General features: G+C 34.6%; 1 pseudogene; it reads right to left on the reverse strand.

Annotated features, from left to right (window-relative positions):
* Positions 1-1,579: 1,579 nt before the first annotated feature.
* Positions 1,580-5,803, reverse strand: LOC149243237 (chaperone protein dnaJ 10 pseudogene; annotated as a pseudogene).
* Positions 5,804-14,777: the final 8,974 nt, after the last annotated feature.

Here is a 14,777-nt window from a genome sequence, read left to right on the forward strand (position 1 = left end):
TCAAGACATGTGTAAGTGTTTCTTATGTTTCCTTTTGGATAAAACTCATATTCTTTAGAGAAGCTCAAGAGGTCCTACAAGAGAGAACCAACTATACCAAAAGGACGAGCTTAGAGATAGCTTGGTTAGGCACTGAAACAAGTTAAGGAGTAACTTGTTATTGCAGTGTACAAGTGGACAAGGGAAAGTTCACAAAGAAACTATTGATAGTCATGACATGTGTTCAAGGAGAAGTCATAATAGATGAAAATAAGATGCCAGAGTAAATGACATAAGAAGAAGGATGATTCCAGAGGAAGTTCACTGAGAAGTTGTTGAGATAAAAGTGCACCTAAATGTACTAATGTAACAAGAAGGTAAATAAGACCAAATGTTTAATGGATTATGTGGAAGAAATTAAAGTGGCATAGGTTACAAGTGAAGCTGGAGCATAGGTTTAATTCTTAATTGAATGATGAAGAGCTCACAACAACCTAGGTGGAAGTTTACTTTTGTGAACTTAAACACGGACCAATCCTTAGTAAAGATGAGGATGAAGAAGTTGATGAGATCCAAAGATATTGTGATTTTAAAACTAGTGAAATGTTTGTGAATACAAATCATGTAGTTGTAGATGATAGAGAGTTTCCTCATGAGGTAATAACGAGGAAATTCCAATCAATGTAATTGTAAATGAAATTCTTATAAAAAAAAAGAGACATCTATGAAAAAGGGGATGAAGAGAATGACAAACGTATTGCAAGCCTCATGAACTTTGCGGAAATATTTCAAATTAGCATGATGATTTGATGTCTGAAACGTCAAACAAGGCCGCACAGCGTTGTGATTTTAAATATGACATTTTTTTTTCAAGTTTGGTTGAAGATTGACTACCAACATAACCCCAAGATCCATATTTGATTTTCACCATGCTTTTAAATTGCAAATTAATAATTCGTATTTCCTTTTAACACTTGTACCTTCCATGTGATTTCTTCTAGAGATCATTTTCGTCAGTGGGTTGATGCTCTTGCATCAGACTTAATTATGATAAGACTGAAGCTTGGGCTAGTTTATTATGCATAGACAGTTATAAATTTGTGCACCTGAATTCCGACTTCTAATCAAAGATATGTGATAAAATTCGATGCAAAGGAAGCGTATACTAAATATAAAAAAAAAATGAAGTAAAGAACAATTAGCTAAAAAGCTACAAGAATTTGTTTTCTTGATTTAATTGCAAGAACATATACAATAGATTCACGTGACCTTATTCAAGTATTTCACCAAATTTGTTTCCTCAATTTACAAAAGCCTCATAAAGAGCTAAATACCATGGACAAACGCGTTGGATTTATGAGAATGTGTGAGAAACAAACCACGCGAATATTTTTTATTACTTCATATATGCCATTCAATTCCACCAGCCGGAGGAGGAGATCTCTGTGTTCCATTACATTTTTCGTCATGTGAACAATTGAGTAACGGTGATAAAGATTTAATGAAAATGTGAGAAAATGTTTCTTCATAACATCAGATATGTCTTTGAACAAAAATAAAATCCACGAGAAGTGTCTTTTTCTGAAATGCGATCTTCGTTTTATGGTTTTGCGAAAATCTTTCCTAGAATGTTTAAACCTTCCGCGCGAGCTTGAAGATCTTCTTTCTTTGCACTCTTATCTTGCAACACCGTGTGGCACACATGTGAGAGGGTCTTATCTTGCAACACGATCTGGCAAACGTGCGAGAGAGTGCGTTCAATGTCAGGCACATTTACTTTCCAAAGTGAGTTGACAATCAATTCTTTGTTGGACTGTAAAAATGCTCCCAAATCGGCTTCACTATAATTCTCCTCCGTACTCCGCTGCTCTTTGATATCTTCTAATAAATAACTGCAACAGAGCAAAAGCACCTGTTCCCGCTGTTTCTGAGCCATTCGGCTATAAATGACAAACCCAAATATAAGTCTCCGTTCTTTCCAAGTTCCTTCGCTGCTTCTCTTTCATACATGTAACCAATTGTCTGCAATATACTTCAGTGAAGATCTTCTCGAAAGAAGCCATAGAAGCAATTGTGAGGTGGCCTATATAGTCTTCAAATAACTTGCTTCCAAATAGCATCGCAAAGACCGCTCTGCCTCTATTATTGTTTCCATTGATACACCTGCATTTCCATGTGCATCATACGATGCCCGCTGTGCTAGATCGCTCGGAACATGGTAAGCTTCTCCTAATACCTGAAAATTTTGTGCCGCCGGAGGATCATTTGGATTTTTACGAGGAAAAACCTGCCTGGCCTTCATGTAATAAGTATTCTTGATCTCTGCTTCAGTGGCCGTCGCACTCACTGCGAGTATGTCGTAGTAACCAGTTTCCTTAACCAGTGCTAAAAGTCTGCAGCAGATTCCAGAGTTCTGGCAGAATCAGAAGACAAATCGATGTCCACCGGGAGATCTGGTTGTTCGGTGCATGGCATCCAGAAAATCTTGAGTTTTGCTAAAACGAGCACCCCGGCTTTTTGTGCTTTCTTTCCGATCGAAATTCTTTTGTGCTTTCTTGACTTTTCGTGCTTTCTTAATTTTCCGTTCTCACCTAATTTCCGCAATATTCCACTTACTTTTTCGGGAGGACTGCAATCCGCTTGCAGCAAAATTAACTTACATTATTTAGTTTGGTCTACAATCGTTTAGCTAATTACAAGTTAACAAAAAATATATCTGTATAATAGGTTATTGAAAAAAATAAAATGTTATCAACTTTATATATAACGTTTTAACGTTTTATGAGGAATGCTTTGTTTTTCTCTGATATTTCTTTTATTAATTTTATAAATTTTTATTTATGGTTTGGAAGTAAATTAATTTTGATGTAATCTTTTTTATTATATAGATAGAAATGTTTATTTTGAAATAGAATTTATAGAATTTTAATTGAAATGTCAATAACTATTAGATAAATGGTATAGATTTAAATTTTATGGAAAGCAAAAGTTAAGATTTATCTGTAAATTAGTTATATGTGATATTTTTAGTAAATTTGTTTCTTTTTATGGTTTTAATATTGGACATGTGGTTGAAAAGTCAAAGTAAGACAAGTAATATGATGTGCAATGTAAATATTTATTTTGATTAATAGAAAGAATATTGTTTTGTGAATGATTATTCTTGAAACAATATTAAAAGCTACCATGTGTGAGATTAGACTTATACCTCCCAGGAAAATAGTTGGAATTGGTTATGCCCAACTAGGGGCATGAACAAAGAAAAAAAATCCTTTTTTTATCTCTAGAGTGGGAATTGTAGGCAAGGCCAACCAAGAGAAAGCATGACTAGAGATAAATGTCATAGGTCCAAGCTAATTTAAGGAAGCCAGATTAAAAGAAAGGGACACTGGGAGAGAAAGGTTGTACCTAAACCCATAAATTAACAGAGGCTTTAAGGAGGTGTGAATTGAGAAAGAACTATTGATTTCTTCTCCTAGGAGGGAGGAGTTGGAGTGAGTTGGAGTTCACAATTGGGAGAGGTGTGAATCAAGAAAGAACTGTTGATTTGTTCTCCTAGGAGGGAGGAGTTGAAGTTAGTTGGAGTTCACGATTGTGAGGAATGTGGCTACCTTTAATCCATTTCCATTTTCAAGAATTCTTTAGATAAGTATATGAATGTCTAGATAATTATGTGTTATTTATATCACTTTATGGGTTTTCAAGGTGATGGAAGAATGAATAGAGTTTTCTTATGATTTTAATTGTCTATGGGTATTTTTAGAAAAATGAATGGATAGCCCTACTAAAGTTTTGCGAGTGGAATATATGTATGTGTGTATATATATGTATTTATATTATTTGTTTTTGCAAAAAAACTGATATTACAGGTATAGAGTTTGATTGAGGTAGAAAAAATACCTAGGTTGTAAAAGAAATGACCGTATCGAAAAAATCTACTTTTAAATATTACCATTTCACTGGCATTAAAAACTATATTCTTAATATATGTTGAAATAAATAAATAAATAAATATATATATATATATATATGAGAGAGATTATAAGGCAGTGAGCAATATAGATGAATGGAACGTATAAAGTTTTATGTCTAAGTTAATTGTTATAGGCCACAACAAGCATGAGGACTTGGTTGGCTGGCCAAAAGACAAAAAGTCCTAAATAAAAGAATATTAATACTGAGAAAAAACCATAACTGGTCCACCAGGTCTCTGGACTAATTTGTAGCTTCTCAACTAAACTATATAACAATTACCTATCTAATTTAGATTGATTATAATTCCAATCATATGCTTAGTAGAAAAATACCCTATATGCAAGTACAAAATACGCTATATGCATGTATGGTTACTGAATGTATGGTTACAGGAAGACAAATAAAATTACCAGTGCCATAAATTTCAAGAATACCATGATACACATGTGCAATAACGTAAATGTTTTCGTTATACGCATGCATGGAGAACATAATGAAAACAAAGCTATCAAGGGTGTAAAAATATTGTATATTAGCATGTAAGATCTCAAAGAAAGAAACATTCAGTTTGTCTTCCCCAAACAAAGAAGAAAAATCTCAATTCTGGCCGTGCAAACTACGGCCGTCATTTAAATAATAGAATACAGAGTTTTGAGCTAACAAAGGGTGCAAAACCCCTCACATAAATATATGTGGACATTATAGTTACCACGACGGGGCCGTATTTTCAATAATACAACACAGAGTTGTGAGCTAACAAAGGGTGCAAAACCCCTCACATAAATATATGTGGACATTATAGTTACGACGACGGGGCTTTCTGCCCGACAGAGTTCTAATAAACCCTCAAAATGATCATACAAGAAAAATGTAGCCAGCTACAGGCCATTTTGTATAAATAACCTAACTATAACCACATTATATGTAGTTGGCGGAAAAATTGAAGCTTCAATATGGCATCCAGGACCTGTAAAGGGATAATAGTAAGTGAGCATCTCTAGTGGTCATATTAGAAAGAAGAATATTTGCAAGTATTTAGTTGGCGGAAAATTGAAGCTTGAATATGGCGTCAATAACGTTTAAAGGGATAATGGTAAGTGAGCATCTCTAGTGGTCCTAATAGAAAGAAGAATATTTGCAAGTATTTAACCCCAGAGATGCCACAAAACCAAGACCCAAGCACGACCATGGACTAACCAGAGAAACAACGAAAATAATTCTCTTAGCCCGGTCTCAAAATACTTAGAAGTTCTTCGTAAAAATATATAAAAAGAATTCAGGGTAGATAGTATGTTATTTGGACAAAAGAGGGCGAAATCTCCGCTCTGATACTACGCTACAGTGAAAAGAATGTATCGATATCGAATATACATATAAATAAAATATTTTTGGAAATAATTAAGTTAGGGTTTTGATTTAGATTTAAATTCAGAGAAATTACCGTGAGAAAGCCATAAGAAATGTGTAGCATTTCCAGAATCCTTGTGGAAGATGGTTGCTAGGGTTTGACTTGCAAATATACCACAAACCAAATAATTAGTGGATGTAATCTATGAAAATGTTGTCAAAGATGCACAAATATACATATAACCACAAAGAGAGAAGAAATTACAATTATATAAGGTCGAAGTAGGACTGGTATTCTCATTTGTTCTGGACAGAGTACTCATGAAGACAATTGAAATCACAATAGTAAACCTTTCAAATGTAGGGTAAAACCCTCGTTTTTTACCAAGATAACCATGAGATTGTAGAGCTCGGTTCTCAACCGGATCAACAACAAATGACCCCATACGTTGGAGAGGTTGACGGTAGATAGTTACCTTAACGGTGACAGAATAAACCTCATCGTCGATCAACCCCAATTCAATCACCACCGTCGGGTAGAGACATTTGTCTTTGTTGAAATTATAATTTCAACTGCAGTGAACAGTTGAACAACAGCAGCTATTTTACTTTAAAAAAAAGAAGTCACCGCCATTACTGTATTTTCACCCTTTAATTGTTTTTGTGTTCCCGAAGGAGGAAGATCAGATCCAGCGTTGTCTCATTACTTCTAAACAACCGCATTAAAGAGAAGAATGGCCGAAAGTGAAAAGAACTAGCCTCGAGTCATCGCAGCATTTATCAGCCATGAGTTTCAACACCACCGACTCAAGAAATACAGCAAAAGATCAGATTTGTTCATCACGAGCAGCAGATTGTAGTAGATATTTCATCAGCGAGTTAAAGCGATTACTGGATAAGTTATGATCCCTTCCCGCACTGTAAAAGGCAGAAAATGTAATGCACTATAAAACGTAGACACAATAGTGTAGAAAATATAGAGAGTTTTCTTTGTAATGCACAGCAGTGCAGAAGTTTTTTTTTAATACGTAGCAGCACGTATGAAAGAATGGAAAATTTACACACAGTAGTGTAAAATTTTTCAAGAAAGAAACAGAGTGTTGCAGTAGCGTTAATTTTGAGTAGAAACAGAGTGTTTTGTAGATGCACAGGAGTGCATACACACCAGTGAAAAGTGCAGACACAACAGTGCAAAAACAGTGTGTTGATTTTCAGAGGAGACAGAGTATTTTGCTTTCTGTAATGTACAGTAGTGCAGACACAGTAATGTAATTTTTCTTTACAGCGTGAATTTTTTTTTGAAGTTTTTGAACTGTCTTTAAAGCAATCTTGTAGTAATCCCTTTGTTAGAGGAAGTATCATTAATGAATACAAAGTCCCTTTTGTTGTGCGTTGTTGAAACTTTGTTATCAGAAAATATTTTTTTTGTTACGAAGCGTCAAAACAGAGTGTTGCTGAAACACCAGTTTCAACGCTGCTGAAACACCATTGCTGAAACACTGCATTTAGCAATTGACGAAACTGCATTGCTGAAACACCGTATTCCGCAAACGATTTTTATTTCCGCTGTGTTAAAACAGAGTATTGTTTTGTTTTGTTCAGTTTTGTTTGGAATTATCAGAAATTCCCATCATGGTATCAGAGCTTGTCCAGGCTCTTTGAAGACATCAAAGAAGCTGAAGGAAGGTTTCTTGCTGCAGCAAATTATCCAGCAGAGTGAAAATGCTGTCAAGGTCTTTTTCAGATTAGTTTTTGTGTAGCTATTGAAGACAATTAAGTGATTTTTAATACACAGTCAAGTATTGCAAGAATGGCCAGCACCAGCACCAGCGTGGGTATGTTTAATACCCAGCTCCCACAGTTCAATGGGAAAAACTATGACTACTGGGCAATAACCATGAAAGCCCTGTTTGCCTCACAAGACTTATGGGAATTTGTTGAATATGGATTTGAAGAGCCAGCAAATGAAAATGAGTTTAATGGATTAACTCAGGCAGAGAAAGAGCTGTTGAAGAGCAATAAGAAGAATGATTCAAAAGCCCTTGTATTTTTATATCAAGAAGTGCATGCGAATTTGTTTCCAAGGATAGCAGCAGCCAAGACATTCAGAGAAGCATGGCAAACTCTCAAGACAACCTATCAAGGCATGGAGAGAGTGAAGACAACAAAACTATAGTTGCTGAGGAAAGATTTTGAGAACCTGCGCATGAAGGAGTCAGACAATATTGACTCATTCTTCACACAAGCAATTGGTCTGGTCACACAGATAAGGTCTCATGGAGAAACTCTTGAAGAAAGGAGGATTGTGGAGAAACTATTGAGGTGCCTACCCTCAAAGTTTGATGTGATTGTCACCACCATAGAAGAGATAAAGGATCTCTCAAATTTTTTAGTTGATGAACTTCATGCATCACTGATAACACATGAGTAGAGGTTGAGTAGAAATGAAAACTCATCTCTAGAGCAAGCCTTCAAGACCCAAATGTCATTTGGAAGAGGAAGAGGCCAAGGCAGAGGAAACAAGAGAGGAAGAGGCAGAAGCCAATACAGAGGTGGAAGAAATAGTTCAGCAAACGTTCAAGGAAGAGGCAGCAATCCAAATCAGAACCAAGGCCATGGCAGCAGCCAACAAAGTGGACAACATCATGCTCAAGGACAAAGGTATGAAAAATCCAATGTCCAATGTTATTACTGTAAAAAATATGGGCACTATGCAAATGAATGTAGGAAAAAGCAGCATGATATGAGTAATAGATCTAGTGCAAATATCACTAGAGAAAATATCAGCCAAGATAATGTGTTGTTAGTTTGTAATATGGCTGAAACAAATAGTGAAGATATATGGTTTCTAGATTCTGGTTGCAGCAACCATATGACAGGAAACATAGCCCTGTTTTTAGCTTTAGATCAAAGTGTGTAGTTACAAGTCACACTTGGGACTGATAGTAAAATTTTTGTTATGGGAAAAGGAGAAGTTAAAATATTTACAAAGAAAGGTGAAAAGAAAACCATAGCAGATGTCTATTATGTTCCCAGAATGAAGTGTAACCTCTTGAGTATTGGACAGCTTGTTCAAAAGGGTTACAATGTTTTCTTTGAGAATGATGTATGCACCATCATGGATAGAAAACCCAGCAAAAGATGTATTTCTGAAGTGAAGATGACAAGGAACAGGATGTTCCCTCTCAGAATAAGGGCAGATTTGAAAAATAAACAAGTAATTGCAGCAGTGACACAAGAGGCTCTCCAAAGCGTACCAAAGGATGAAAATTGGTTGTGGCATTTGAGATTTGGACATCTCAACTTTGGAGGTCTTAATTTGTTGAGTAGAAAAGGAATGGTAAGAGGATTACCATTGATAGAGAAACCAGACAGCCTTTGTGATGGTTGTATATTGGGAAAACAACACAGAGAAAGTTTTCCAACTGGGAAATGCATAAGGGCAAAGGCACCCTTAGAGATTGTCCACTCAGATTTATGTGGACCGATGCAAACCCCATCATTAGCAGGCAACCAATATTTTCTAACATTTATTGATGACTTTACCAGAAAGACTTGGGTTTATTTCCTGAAGAATAAGAGTGAAGTGTTTGAAAATTTTCAAAATTTCAAAGCACTTGTAGAAAATCAAAGTGGGCTGCGTATCAAGGTTTTGAGAACTGACAGAGGAGGTGAGTATATCTCCAAATAATTTTTATGTTTTTGCAGAGAAAATGGAATTCATAAGCAATTTACAGCAAGGTACACCTCGCAGCAAAATGGAGTTGCTAAAAGGAAGAACAGAACAATCATAGATATGGCGAGGAGCATGTTGAAGGCAAAGCATTTGCCAAATGATTATTGGGTTGAAACTGTACACTGTGCAGTATATATTTTGAATAGGTGTCCTACAAAAGTAGTGATGAACAAAGTACCGGAAGAAGCATGGAGTGGGAGAAAGCAAGGAGTCACCCACATGAAAGTTTTTGGTTGTGTGGCTTATGCACACATTCCAGATCAGCTAAGGAAGAAATTGGACAGCAAAGGGGAAAAATGTATTTTCATTGGATACAGTGAGGAATCCAAAGCTTACAGGTTGTATATCCCATCCACCAGGAAGTTTTTTGTGAGCAGAGATGTTCAGTTCATTGAGGAGGAAGGTTGGGATGGAAGCATAGAGAAAAAAGTGAATGTTAAAAATTGTTTGTCTCATGATGAAGATGATAAGGAGATGGCTGAAACACCCCAAACAGCAGCGCCAACACAAGGACAACAAGAGACACCCTTGAGGAGAAATGAAAGTGCTTCTCCAAGCACACCACAAGGAGGAAATTCAAGTGCTTCTTCAAGCACTTGCACACCAAATGAAAGAGGTAAGAAATTCAGAAATTTAAGTGACATTTATGATGAAAGAATGAATTCTTTGTTTTCTTTGTATTGTCATGTTGATGACCCTGTTCATTTCGAAGATGCAATTAAAGATAAGAAATGGATAGAAGCTATGGATGAGGAGATGAATGCCATAGAAAGAAACAAGACATGGGATTTAGTTGAGCTACCAAAAGGTAAAGAAGTCATTGGAGTTAAATGGGTCTACAAGACCAAGAGTAATGCTGAAGGCAAGATAGAAAGGCACAAAGCAAGACTTGTTGTCAAGGGATACAAGCAGCAGTATGGGAGAGATTATGAGGAGACTTTCGCACCGGTTGCAAGAATGGAAACCGTGAGAGCAGTGTTGTCCATAGCAGCACAAAACAAATGGAAAGTTTACCAAATGGACGTGAAGTCAGCATTCTTGAATGGAGTGTTAATGGAAGAGGTTTATGTTGAGCAACCTCTAGGCTATGAGAAGAAAGGCCAAGAGCACAAAGTTTGTAGATTGAAGAAAGCTCTTTATGGGCTGAAGCAAATGCCAAGAGCGTGGTACAGTAGGATAGATTCCTATCTACTGGAGAACGGATTTGAGAAGTGTGAGGGAGAACCCACCGTTTACATCAAAGAAAAGGACGGTAAAATTTTAATTATTGTGTTATATGTTGATGATGTTATTTTCACAGGTAATGATGACAACCTCATTGAAAATTTCAAATCAGTCATGAAAGAAGAATTTGAGATGACTGACATGGGTTTGCTGAGATACTTGTTAGGAATAGAAGTAGATCAAAATAAAAATGGAATTTTTATTTCGCAGGAAAAATATGTAAATGAAGTGTTGGGTAGATTTAACATGCAGGACAGCAAGGCAGCAATCACTCCCATAGTGATGGGATTAAAACTCAGCAAAGAGGACATCAGCAAGGATTTTGACCCTAGCGTGTACAAGAGCATAGTTGGCAGCCTTATGTATTTAACTGCAACTAGGCCGGACATAATGCATGTTGTTAGTTTAATTTCCAGATTCATGGAGAGGCCAAAAGAAACACATTGGCAGGCAGCAAAGAGAATTCTGAGGTATGTTAAAGGTACAAAAAGGTATGGCATTTTTTATACTGTTTCAGAATGTTCAGATTTAGTTGGATACACAGATAGTGATTGGGCTGGAAGTGTAGATGACCAGAAAAGCACATCTCGTTACGTTTTTCACATAGGTTCAGGAGCCATTTCATGGGCTTCCAAGAAACAGCCAATTGTGGCTTTGTCTACAGCAAAAGCAGAGTATGTGGCAGCTACAGCAGCAGCGTGTCAAGCGGTTTGGATGAGGAGAATGTTAAGAAGTCTATGCCAAGAGTAGGCAACAACAACAATTATTTTTTGTGACAATAGCTCAGCTATTGCATTGTCCAAGAATTCTGTGTTCCACAAGAGAATGAAACACATAGACACAAAGTTTCACTACATCAGAGAATTGGTGAACAATGGAGAAATCGTTTTACAACATTGTAGGACTCAGGAACAAGTTGCGGATATTCTGACCAAGCCATTGGACCAGAAAAGTTTTGAGTTTTTAAGGAAACGTCTGGGTATGACTGATAACCCAGCAGTTGAAATTAAAGGGGAGTGTTGAAATTATAATTTCAACTGCAGTGAATAGTTGAACAGCAACAACTATTTTACTTTAAAAAAAAGAAGTCACCGCCATTACTGTATTTTCACCCTTTAATTGTTTTTGTGTTCCCGAAGGAGGAAGATCAGATCCAGCGTTGTCTCATTACTTCTAAACAATCGCATTAAAGAGAAGAATGGCCGAAAGTGAAAAGAACTAGCCTCGAGTCATCGCAGCATTTATCAGCCATGAGTTTCAACACCACCGACTCAAGAAATACAGCAAAAGATCAGATTTGTTCATCACGAGCAGCAGATTGTAGTAGATATTTCATCAGCGAGTTAAAGCGATTACTGGATAAGTTATGATCCCTTCCCGCACTGTAAAAGGCAGAAAATGTAATGCACTATAAAACGTAGACACAACAGTGTAGAAAATATAGAGAGTTTTCTTTGTAATGCACAGCAGTGCAGAAGTTTTTTTTAATACGCAGCAGCACGTATGAAAGAATGAAAAATTTACACACAACAGTGTAAAATTTTTCAAGAAAGAAACAGAGTGTTACAGCAGCGTTAATTTTGAGCAGAAACAGAGTGTTTTGTAGATGCACAGGAGTGCAGACACACCAGTGAAAAGTGCAGACATAGCAGTGCAAAAACAATGTGTTTATTTTCAGAGGAGACAGAGTATTTTGCTTTCTGTAATGTACACCAGTGCAGACACAGTAATGTAATTTTTCTTTACAGTGTGAAGTTTTTTTGAAGTTTTTGAACTGTCTTTAAAGCAGTCTTGTTGTAATCCCTCTGTTAGAGGAAGTATCGTTAATGAATACAAAGTCCCTTTTGTTGTGCGTTGTTGAAACTTTGTTATCAGAAAATATTTTTTTTTGTTACGAGGCGTCAAAACAGAGTGTTGCTGAAACACCGTTGCTGAAACACTGCATTCAGCAATTGACGAAACTGCGTTGCTGAAACACCGTATTCCACAAACGATTTTTATTTCCGTTGTGTTAAAACAGAGTATTGTTCTGTTTTGTTCAGTTTTGTTTGGAATTATCAGAAATTCCCAACAGTCTACGGTTTGATCTGACATCGCCGGCCCCTCGTCCACGTAGTTGCATCATGTGAACTAAGTTACATAAGACCTCCATGGATGAATAGGGTGCCACAAAGGCTTCAACAGTCTAGAACATTCGTCGCACATCAATATAAACAAGGCCAACAAAGAGAAGTAGTGTCAAGGATAGGTATATATTCATATATAATGCGTAGAAGGTAATCACCACCACACCAATATAATAAGCGTTGTCATAATTGTACGAGAGTTGGATATATATATATATATATATATATATATATATATATATTACGAGGTGAATGGTGGTGTATTAACAATCTAGTATAGCCATGACCATGAATTTGTATAACAAGGTAATACACAAGTAAAGTTCAATACCATGTTTAACTAAGTTTGGGTGTGAACCCAAATTTTATAAAGAAGAATGTAAAGATAATATAATGTTGATGCAGGAGGTACAAAAGGTAGGTTGGAAATCTGAAAGGTTATTTTTGCAAGTAAAAAATTTTAAGAGGTTAACTTGTTAAAGTGGTAATTAATGCATGTATCATATAAAAAGAAAAATTATTTCTATAACTAATTGTAACATATAGTTATTTTTTGTGTGATTTTGAAGGGATTTTATATTATTTCATTTTGTCAATTGAAATAATGTATGTTTTTTTGGGAATGTAGTATTGATAATTCATGATATTGACCCATGCTGTGGTAACAATACATATTTATAGATTAAAAATATACATGATAAAATGGGGTTAAGAATCATGTTCTTTTAAATGTATATATATGTCTAACTTATATATTAATTCACCTTCAAATTTTTAATAAAATAATTTAAAATAAAATTATATTTAGTTAGTTATTAGGAATTTTTAAATTTTAGTAACATAAGTTATATAAATATTGAGATGAATTCACATCTAACTCTTAATTAATTAAAGTTGAGCATGAAATTATGTGTGCACTGATTGAGAGAGGAGTTCCATTCTTCATTGCAGGATGCAATTTGAGTTGGTAAGGGTGAATATTGAGTTGGATTCATTTGTAACTGTTACTTAATTTAAGTTGACCATTATCAAAGTTAGAGTTCATTCCTCATCATTTTAGATTAAAATTAATAATTGCATGATTTTTGAGTTGTATAAATATTGAGATGAATTCACGTTTAACTGTTAATTAGTTAAAGTTGAGCACATAATTATGTGTGCACTGATTCAGAGAGGAGGTCCATTCGTCACTTTAGATTAAAAGTAATAATTGTGTGATTTTAGAGCTATTTATCTTTGTTGTTCCTTTTTTTGGGAGGGAGACAATATGAGTTGTATAAATATTGAGATGAATTCATGTCTGACTATTAATTACTTAAAGTTGAGCACGAAATTATGTGTGCACTGATTCAGAGAGGGGATCCATTCTTCATTGTAGGATGCACATTGAGTTGTTAAGGGTGATATTAAGTTGGATTCGTTTTTAATTGTTACTTAATTTAAATCGACCATGATCAAATTTAGAGTTTATTCTTCATCAGTTTAGATTAAAATTAATAATTGCATGATTTTCGACCTATTTATCTTTGTTAGTTATTAGGAAATTTTTAATTTTAGTAACATGAGTTGTAAAATGAAATAAGTGTTTTGATGTTTAGTATAGATTGATGTCTATCAAAGTTTATCAATCATTTAATTTATATAGTTATATTAATGGTAATAAAATTGACAATTTAACATGTTGAAATTGATAATCAATCATGTTAACATTCAAATTAAAATTTTAAACTTTAATTATAAACATTTAGATATAATATAAGATGCATAGAAGTTGAATTATATAAAAGTAAATCTATTTCCAAATTCCATTTCATTAACAAATTTTTATGTAAAAAATAAAAATAAAAATAAAAATATATATTAAATATAAAAAATACCAATTAAAATTAAATCTAAAAGTAATTTTCTTTGGGTTATAAAATTAGACTTGATTTTCTATCTTGTATCTTGCCATTTATAACCGACCACCAAACATTACATTTAAAATAAAAGAAAAACAACCACCATAATCAAATAAAAACTAAATCATCCACTTGTTAAAAAAACGTACATTTAAACTTAAACTTTTAATATTTGGAATTGAAAACATCAATTAAAGAGAAAAAGAAAAAGGAAAAAATGATTTTGCCATCTCGTTCTCGAGACATATGCAAGTTCTTTTGAAATGTTTTTAGCTTATTTGACCATCTCATTCACTTACACATATACGAGTTTTTCAATGAATTCTTTTGATGATTCTCTATGTAAAGAAACGAATTAAGGTGGACGTATATTTTGTGCCTAAAAGAAACGAACTAAATTGACATTAAGATTTTTTTAATGAAATACTTTTATATTTAGAAGTAAATTCACTTACATATATACAATTTTTCTAATGGAATTCTTTTTAT

Source organism: Pinus tabuliformis, chromosome 8 (genome assembly GCF_031772625.1).
Source record: "Pinus tabuliformis cultivar Carrire ecotype Pingquan chromosome 8, CPIR1, whole genome shotgun sequence".
Classification (NCBI taxonomy): Eukaryota; Viridiplantae; Streptophyta; class Pinopsida; order Pinales; family Pinaceae; genus Pinus; species Pinus tabuliformis.